The 9,897-nt window shown below is 37.6% G+C and overlaps 1 protein-coding gene across 7 annotated transcripts in view; it reads right to left on the minus strand.

Annotated features, from left to right (window-relative positions):
• Window positions 1-9,897, minus strand: part of LOC101789676 (poly(rC)-binding protein 3) — a 513,140-nt gene that overhangs the window by 174,889 nt on the left and 328,354 nt on the right. For 5 of the 7 annotated variants that reach the window (XM_038173813.2, XM_038173808.2, XM_038173806.2 and 2 more), the window contains one exon: window positions 5,576-5,678. The exons of the other annotated variants lie outside the window; for them this stretch is intronic. The gene's annotated coding sequence lies outside the window, so the exon portion shown is untranslated. The remainder of the gene's footprint in view (window positions 1-5,575; window positions 5,679-9,897) is intronic. 7 annotated transcript variants of the gene reach the window in all.

Here is a 9,897-nt window from a genome sequence, read left to right on the forward strand (position 1 = left end):
GAGCTGCAGATGCACCTGACATTCAAAATTCATTTCGAGGAAAAAGCAGAGACCATGCTTTATTTAGCTATTTTTTTTCCTTCATACTGTGTAACTTGTATTTCTAGGAAAATGCACCAAATTCTGCTACTGGCATGCATGGAATTACATATGAGGAAGATAAAGGTTTACACATTTTCATGGTTAGCTTTTAATTAGCTCTCTAATAACAGTGCTATGAAACAGGGCTCAAATACAGTTGTCTGGATGCTACATTTTCTTTAAAAAGTGAAACAAAAATATTGATGTCCCCCTTATATCTCAGTGTCCAAATAGTCTGGTTCTGGAATTCCCTAAGTATTTGCTGTTTTTTTGTTTTGTTTTGTTTTTTCTTTATGACAGTAATCCTGTTTATTTTCACAAAAATAGTAGATAATATTTTGCCTTTTTGTTATGCCTACTAGAATAAACAAATCAACATCTATGTATAACATACTTGTTGCCTTAGGGAAGTTACTATTTCAATTCTTTAATGCCTCAAGGGCTTGCAAATAGTCATGCAAAGTAGAGCTGTTTGCTTCAATTTCTATTGTCCTGCAGGCAGCCTGGATAGAAATTCATGCATTGCTTTTTAATACAAGAATAAAATTGGCTCAAACTGTTTTTGTTTGTTTGTTTTTTAACTAGATGATTTTTTTTAAGATTAAATATATATATTTAGTTTAAAATTGGATTATTTAAAGGTAAACATGAATTTTTAATAATGTACTGCCAAACTTCTTAAACTCCATAAATTGATTTGTGTTAAATAGCGTACAGTATTCAAGTATTACATATTTGTTGGTAAAGATTTACTGAACATTAAACCACTGAGCCGGGAGAATTTCAATGGTGGGAAAAAACAGCCTCTGACTGAGTGTCAAGTCCAAGTTTGATAGCTGTAGTTTCCTCTGCAGGTGCAGAGAAGATATTTCCTTCATTTTATTCACTGTTCAATAGCTAGTCCATGCAAAACCATCTCTTGAGAGATGATAAAAGTGGGAAGAGTTATTTTCCAGCGTATTTAAAACTTCATGGCAGAGGCTGAAATCTGCTAATTTTAAATCTTGCATGACCCAGTCAACAGAGTTCTCTTTACCCAGTACAAAGAATGGTAATTTGGACTAATATATTAGTTTAATGTAATAAATAAAACAAACATGTGTATAGTAAAAGTGAAAATGTCATTAATTGGTTTCTAATATAACAAAAGCAAAAATTAGGAATCATAACAGGAAATTTAATATAATTTCCTAACGATAGCTTAATGTAGCTCCACCTTTCCAAACTGGAGTAGCTAATGTAAATAAAGTAATAGTCAAAATAATTCAGCACATGATATTCTCACAACAGTGCTGCAAGACTGACTACAGTGATCAAGGACTTCTCCCCCGCTGCTGTTTTGACAGTGGGAACTGTGTTGTCAATCAAGAGCACTGTAAGCAATGAGAATAAAAAGTAAAAGGAAATTAACCAATCTTACTTGGGTTATTAGGTACTTCCCAGTCTAGATTATCAAGCAAGTGAGGTCAATCACTATATTATCTACTGCTTGTACTGTGGCGGAAAATCAAAACGCTTTAATGACACCAACTGAGAGGAACCAGCCCTTTTCCAGGAAACTAATTAAAAAGTAAACATGCAAAAGAAGGACTGAGTGACGATTTCAGTGATGTTCCTTGCTTGCTTTTTTCCGTGGTAAGGCCATCAAATACTACTTTGGATTCTTTTCAAAAAAGCCAGAGCAGACAGAGCTCTTCAAATCTATTGCAGACATTTTCTTCAGTTTACTAATAATTTCAGTGGCCCTCCTCTGACCCTCTCCAATTCCCAACACCCTTTCTTAAAGCAGGGGCACCAAAACACCATATTCTAGTATCACTCTCCCTGTAGCCAACCTCACAATCAAAGCAACAATCCCCCTTCTATATAATCAATTTTCTCACTCAGGTTGCTTATTTGCTATGATGCCTGATTTTTTTTCTCCCTCAAAGGTTAGGGCTCTTTAGAACACAATTCCTCTTTTTCTCAACAAAACTTGTATTCTTTAGCCTTAAATTCAGTATTTTGCTTCATGCAGCTGGCCTGAGGTTACCAAGCGACCCAGGTTGCTGGCTATAGTAAGCAGCCTGGACTTCTCACATCATCTGCAAATTTCATTGACGGGAATATTCTGTCAGCTTCCAGGTTGTCTGAAAAATGCTGAAAACATGTGTCTAACTGTGAACATTGCTGAAACCCACTGCAAATGCCCTCCCTCGCTTACGACTCCTCATGCTGTTTATTTTCTGTGATGTGCTAGTTTAGCATGTGCTCTGTAGACATTGCATAGGGTTTCTTTTTATCAGAACATTGTGTAGGTCAAAGTAAACTCTAATGAATAATTTCCCTGGGAATACTCAAAGCAGTTGAAAGGTGCTATAATCAGAGGTGAGGGACTTAAGTTCAAACACTACTTAGTAGAGGAGGGAATCCATCCGGGGCCAAACAGATCCTAGGTCACTGTTACAATTCACTGCTACAAAACATGACCACCTCTGTTTCTACCTATGCTCTGAACCTGCCTGTCCTACTTTTTTCATTCTGTAACATCTACCTCAAAACCAAATGTTATTTGTTGGTTAAAATAGATCAGTGTGACTAAATCCAAATGGAATCTCTTTCCTCTGCCCTCCCATTTCAAAATGAAAACCTTCTTTCCCTCCATCCAGATGGACTCACTATTTGTTATTTATTTCTTGGGTTGATAAAGTGATAAATCAGTTTTGTGCATAGTGCTGATATGCATAATGTCACACAGAGATGCAGTAATTAAGTTATTAGTCTTGGGTTCACAATATGCCAAACACTCTCAAGCTTCCTTACAATCTGCTTTTTGTAATAAACAGGACAGAGCTCCAAAACCGCATCTTAGAGACAGATTGAAAAGAAATTAAAGCAGTTGGCTCTAACCTGTCTTTCCTTTTAGTACAATCCAAGTGAGTGGCCAATTAAGTAAATAGGGAAACTGATACCATTATATACATCTCTGATATATTATGGTCAGATAGGAAAGTGAAAAATAAAAGTGCAGATAAGTAGACAAGAGACCAGTCATAATAAAAGATGTATGCACTACTTCTACTTTATGGGAAGAGAGAAATGTAAGTTATGACACTGTGTTCCTTTCAGACCCTAAGTAAAGACTCAAAGTTTGGCTACATGCTTATAGCCAAAATGCCTGAAAAGCAAGCAAGCCAGCAAACAATAGGAAAGACTGAAGCTGTATATTCACTAGTTTATGTGAGCATTTATTATTGTATATATTTACATCACTTTTTCTTTATAATATGAAGTACTACTCTAAACATCTTTTATTTTGGAGACTGAAGGTAGCTAAATTTACTTAATTATGATACATAAGGTAATGAATGCATTGTCTCCATCTTTATCTCAGAAATATGCAGAGGCAAGAAACGGTAATGTCCTAAAATTTCATTACCTATCATGCACAAGACGATCAAATATGACTGTCAGAGCTGAGCCAGCATGTAACAAGGCATTCAGTTGCATAAAATCCATCAGGTATGCTGAAGAGGAATATATTCCAACAAGAAATAAATAACCTAATAATTACAGCAGCAATATGAAACTGCAAAGAAAGATGAAGGAGTGTGGTAGTGACATGAGAACCTTCATCGCTATTTTGGAGGAGCAGTCTCTGGGAGCAGATTTTTTTATACATATAAGGTCCCCCACTTAAGAAACTAGGGTGACTGGCCCATATTGTTTAGAAACATTTTTGTGTTTGAAGATGTATTTCCTTATATACCTTATTCTTATGAACCAGAAAACTTGAAGAAGTTTTGAGGTTCTCCTTCAGCAAGTCCTGAAGAGAAAACAGGTTGTCTTATGCTCCTTTTAATAAGCAGTAAGGATATTTTTCTGCCTTCCAGAACAAGATGTTCTTTTTCCTCTCTCATTTTCCTGATCCTACTAGACCTTTTAATAACAAAATTCTTTCCTTTTACCATAGTGGTTATTTGCAGATGCTATTATTCCCAGCACTTTCCATTTTTTTCCAGCTTCCTTTCCCTAAGTTTACTAAGGACTACCAAATTGTTAAAAACTTCTATTTTTATATATCTATAAAACCTCCACAATTTTGAGAGATACCGTCATGATATTTGCCTCAGAGTTTTCACCTTGGACTTCATTCAGGTTAAGAGGGGTGACAACTCGTAGGTTACTTTAAAAAGCTTTAAAAAGGTTGAAAAGGAGATTCCTTTTTTTTTTTTTTTCTTTAGAACTGAAGCCAAGGTTCAGAGCAGCTCCTCTTCCCATTTCCCAGTATAGTCACAAAACAGCCCAGAAAATCTAACAATAACAGGAGAAGAACAAAGTCCAAAGATCCTTTTCAAGGCTTGAGTTTCCCATTTTACATCATTTTACCTTTGTTGTAGTATGGTATAATGCACAGACTTGAGAAGGTTGTAGAGCAGTCAAATGTATAGATTTAGGGGAATGCAGGGGAATTTGGGAAAGACAGTATACAGTAGGAAGGAGAAGGAGCATCAGGTATTACTGAGATATAGATAATAAGTGCTACTATGTAAACAAGTTATATATATATATTTTATTTTTTTTTTTCTAGTATAGCCTGCCATACTAGGTAAACCTAATTGTGTGAGGTACTCATTCAGAGGAAGTGTTAGCAAGCTTCTGGTGAAGTACAAGTCTGAGACTAAGTTGTTCAACTTTTCAAAGACTAAGACATGCAGAGGGAGCAGAGAAGACTAAAAGGGCAGAGAAGGCATATGAGCAGAGTTATTGCTGGAAATATGCACTTGACTGGTTAGATCTGAAAATGATACAGTGGAATCCTAAGGTTTAGTACCAAGGACCCCAACCTTGCAGAGCAAGAGTTGCGAAGGAGGCATTACCAGAACTTCAGGTGAAGAAGCTCAAAGTGTCAACAAGTCTTTCAAGGTTTTGGAATAAATTATTGTTGCTGTCTTCTCTGTATGCAGCAATTTTGTTGTTCTTAAAACGAATAGGGTTTGCTCATTTTTTTTTGTAATCTGAAGTAACAGTCTAATCTGAGGCACTGGAAAATTATATGCAGGATCTCCGTGTGGTATCCCATCAAACCGGCAAACTTTAGGGTCCCATTTACTGAAATAAATAACCTCTGGAGGCTCCCCAGAAGAGCTCAACTGCAAAAGGATAACCATTTTCTGACTCTGATGCTACACAATTCTAGTGACAGAAATGAGGTTTTAACCATGTTCTACTACCAAGGAAAAGCGCTAAAACATCCAGAGTGACTACAGTCCCACTGGTACAAGTTGGATAATTAGGTGATCCAGTACTTCATCTAAACTGTATCTGTAATATTGATAAAGTTTCATTCTAGCTGGGGAACAGGAGACTAAGATCACTTTCATCCTATAAAATTTTCACTCATTTTATTCACTTGGTGCAGAAAAGGAGCATGGCCATCCATATATTAAATAAAGAAATGAAATATAAGTCAGGAATAAAGGGGAGAAAACAGAACTGAAAATGAAGAACTTACTTGTCAGAAGACCAAGTGATACTTAAAAAGCCCTGCTGTTGTCGGTCAGTTTTGCAGTCACTCTGTGGTCTCAAGGAAGAAATCTAAAGATGTTGGGTATGTTCTGAAAAGAGGAATAATCAAGGACTTAGTACTTATTTTTTTCTATCATGTATTATAACAAAACATTTCTGAAGTAATAGCTTTTTTTTTTTTTTTTTTTTTTTTTAATGGGGTTATTCATCCATAAAACAATCTTTGATCTCATCATTGAATCTGCAGAATTTATGGATTTCTACAAAATGAACTGCTCAGATCAGGCTACCTGGACTGCACAGTACAACCCGGGCACAAGAAATCAGAAAAACAATAAGAGTAATTAATAAGAGTAATTATTTAACTTATTGTAGCCATATTTCTAAGCTGTATCAGTTGTGAGGAAACAGTGAAAATGAAAGAGACCTGTCTCCTTTCTGGTTTAATGAATCAATATGCTGAAGTAATGTCCAGGTCCATAATAGTAATATTATGAAATAATAACAGGTCCATAAGATCATGTCCCTAAATACCTTTCAAACAATTGGCAAATCTGACTGTCTTTTGAACTAGCCCATGTACTTGGCCTCTTTATTTGTCGTTTAATAGCTTAGGATGTCCCTACGTACTCACAATATTATTTTGCATTTCAAGTCTACCCTTTTAATTTCCAATCATCCATACCAGGCAGGACTGAGTAAGGGAGCTGTCTCACCTCCAGAAATATGATTGAAATTGAGAAACTGGGATATGATCAGAGCTTCCATCTCCTCAGACTGCGAAAGAGAGGGCACACTACTGTAGGGCAGAATAGAAGTTGCTCAGCTTTAAAAGGGCAATGTTGATTACAACTGGCAGAAAATGTTGGGAAGGCTCTAGTCAGGATGTTGGGTCCACACTGACAGTACTCAAAAGGAAACGAAATTCAGGGTAGAGGAATCTGAAAAGTCACTAGATGTCTTTCATCTTTTCACTGGTGTCACTATCCTTCGCTACTGCATTGGGTTTACGTGATGAGGTTTTGTTAGCAGTGGGGCTGCAGGGATAGGCTCTGTGACAAGAGACCAGGGCCTGCTTCTGTGCCAGGCAAAACCAATTCCAGCTGGCCTGGCTGCTGGACCAAATGGATCGACGGACCTGCTACTGACCAAAGCTCGGCCTATCAGCCTCCGTGACAACACATTGAAGAAAGTGTAAAAAAATGTGTGGCAACTGTGAGAGGGAGGATTGAGAAAAATGTGTGAGAAACTGCCCTGCAGACACCAAGATCTGAAAAGTATGGGGAGGAGGTGCTGCAGGCACCAGAGCAGAGATTTCCCTGCTGCTCATGGAGAAGACCATGGTGAAGCAGGTATTCCCCTGCAACCCACAGAGAGGATCACATGGGACCAGATATCCACACCGTAGTGTGTGGAAGACCCCACACTGGAGAAGGGAATGATGAGTGAAGTTGAGCCTAGAAAGAAGGGTGGTGGGGGAAGGGGTTTTAGTTGGTTAGTTAGTTTGTTTATTACTCTATTTTTAATTGGCAGTAACTTAAATTAGTTTTCCTAGGGTATCTTATGACCATGAAGATAACTGTTAAGTGATCTCCCTGTCTCTACTGCGATGCACAAGCTTTTCCATCTTATTTTCTCCCCCTGTCCTGTTGAATGAGACCATGGCAGGCTGAGTGCACGGCTGCTGGACAAGGTCAACCCACCAGAGCTCTAACATAAAATAATGTTTCCATCTCTGTCACAGATTAGCAGGACTGAGACTGCAATAGGGAAAAAAAAATCCAAAGGAAACTGCCTAGAATGCATGGGAATAAACAGAATTAGTAAGGAGCAGAACAACTTCTCAGAGAAGGCCACGTGAACAGGGAATCTTCAAAAACCCATAGTTTCTCTACTGCAGTGCAGCCACATGTTTGAAAACAATTTCTTACACTAACAAGCAAAAAGATTCATGCTCCATGAAAGGAGAGTGCTGAAAACCTCATTTAAAATACCGTTGTGTGTGACATGGCACTGAGGTCTTCTTTAGCCCATAAAGGAATTTTCAACAATACTTACTGAAATATAATGTAGCAAGTGTTTTAAAGTAAAGTGAGACTGATTGACTTGCAGTAATAAATTGATTCTGCCAGCAATTCTTTTAGAAACAACTATTTTAAGTTCTTTTGCAGCTAGGTTTTAACAATCCTGAAGTGATTTATTTCATCCCAGCCCCAGAACTCCATCCTAGTATCCATTATGATAGTAAGCACATTTCAGTTATGAAAAAACATTGAAGGGCTGTGCATCTCTATCTGATACTTAAGACTATGGGAAAAAATCTCCAAGCTATTGTAGCACAGGACTGGTTTTAGCTTCTTTTGTTTTCAGCCAGGATAACCCTTAGAGTGGCAAAATTAGCAAAACTCTCTTAGATAATACTCATTGAATGAACTCTTTCCTGAATGAGTTTCCTGTTAAAATTAATGTTCTGTTAAAATTATCACCAACCTGCTAAACAGATGGGGTCTGTGGGAAACATTCACACTGCTTCACATGCTTATTGTAAGAAATCTCTAGAATAATAAAACCCAGAACAACACAAAATTGCCAGTAGAACTGAGCGAACATTAAATTCTACTAACAATCATCATGTTTATAGCCTAAAACACTCTTGTAATTTAGCCTTGTTTTCATGGCTAAGTAACTAAGGTCTTATACCTGTACCCTGGGAAATCTATAAACACACAGAGAAATTAACTGTTGCTTAGGAAAGAGAGCTTGCAAATAGCTTTATGGAAATGTCACCTAAATCCTCACCAACTGTCAAAAAAGAAAATGGTATATTAGGAAATATTAGGAAAAGAGCAGAGAACACAGCAGAAGAAAACATAAAAATACTGCCATATAAATCCTTTGCCCACCTAACAGTTTGAATACTGAATATAGTTCCAGTCATCTCATCTCAAAAAGGACAGGGAAGGAATAGAAAATACATGGTGACAGGATGATCAAAGGTATGTAGTGGCTTCTGTACTAGGAAAGAAAAAACAGCTTTAGGATTTTCATATTGGAAGAGGCACAACCGACGGAAGGCTTTGTGACAGAGCCTCATAAAATCAAGAACAGTACTGAGAAAGGGAATAAGAAAAGCTTTTTCACTGTCTTTCATAACACAGGAAGCATGGTGATTCCAATAAAGTGAGCAGTTAGTGAGTTTAAAACAAACAAACAAACCCAAGAAAGGACGTTTTCCACAAAGATCATAATTAAACAGGGGAACCCATTGCCATAGGATGCAGTAGATGTCACATACACGAGTGGAGCTCAAAAAGCAATTGACTGAGGTGGTAAAAGAAACATTGCTAATCTCTGTACTTTGCACAAAGAGGCAGAACGTAAACCTTCAGCTCAACGAGCACTACAGAGTGCTCTGGGATGACACCATGGGAAGTTAATCTTCAGTCTCATTCAGATACAGCTCATGGTGATCTTTTACAACATGCAGATGTTAGAAAGCATACCGTGCCTTTAGCAAAAATGCAGGGAAGTTTTTGAGGGCAGAAAATTCATAATTTCCCCATTTCTCCTGTGAAACTGCATGCCCTATGGTAATCAGACCAAGTGAAGAATTGGTGTCTATTTTTTTTTTTTTTCAGGGTGGGGAAACCTTACACGAGGTGAAATAGAAGATCCTTCTATCTAAGACAGCATCCCATCTACAGCATTGGCTACAATACAAATTTTTGGCTGGTATGACATATTCAGCTTTCAGGATATTATAAACTTTGAAAAGCCATGCAAACCTTTTTCATCCCAGTCACTGAATAAATATTATGAAAGAAAACGTTCTGGAAGAAAATCCTCCTGAGGCTCAAGTCCAGCTTCACATCCTAGCTATTGCTGTCACACCAAGCAATGTTCCATCCCTTCTCTCACAGGCTGATTTTCATTGAAAAATAACATGGGCAGATAGCAGGAAGAGGCTGTGATATCAGTCAAAGCTCAGTGGTCTGGGCCACACCTAGCCTGTGTGCAACCTGCACGCCCAAAATCTAGTCAGCCAAAGCCAGTCAGAACATTTTCTGTTATAAAAGCATTTTGTGAATATAGCCTTCAGTCTCATAAGAAGCATCAGCCATCCCATACAAGCTGCTGAGTAGTGGAACTGGCAAGACCTTCACTTATAGCATGACAGAGAGCAGGGTAAAGCCTGTTTTGATGAACAGCATCAAATAAAGGATGCAGAGATCAAGCAACTTTGCTTATTCACTAAAAGTAATCTTATTTTATCACCACCATAAACTGAAAGTGACAATTCCACATATT

The sequence above is a fragment of the Anas platyrhynchos genome, chromosome 2 (assembly GCF_047663525.1).
Source record: "Anas platyrhynchos isolate ZD024472 breed Pekin duck chromosome 2, IASCAAS_PekinDuck_T2T, whole genome shotgun sequence".
Classification (NCBI taxonomy): Eukaryota; Metazoa; Chordata; class Aves; order Anseriformes; family Anatidae; genus Anas; species Anas platyrhynchos.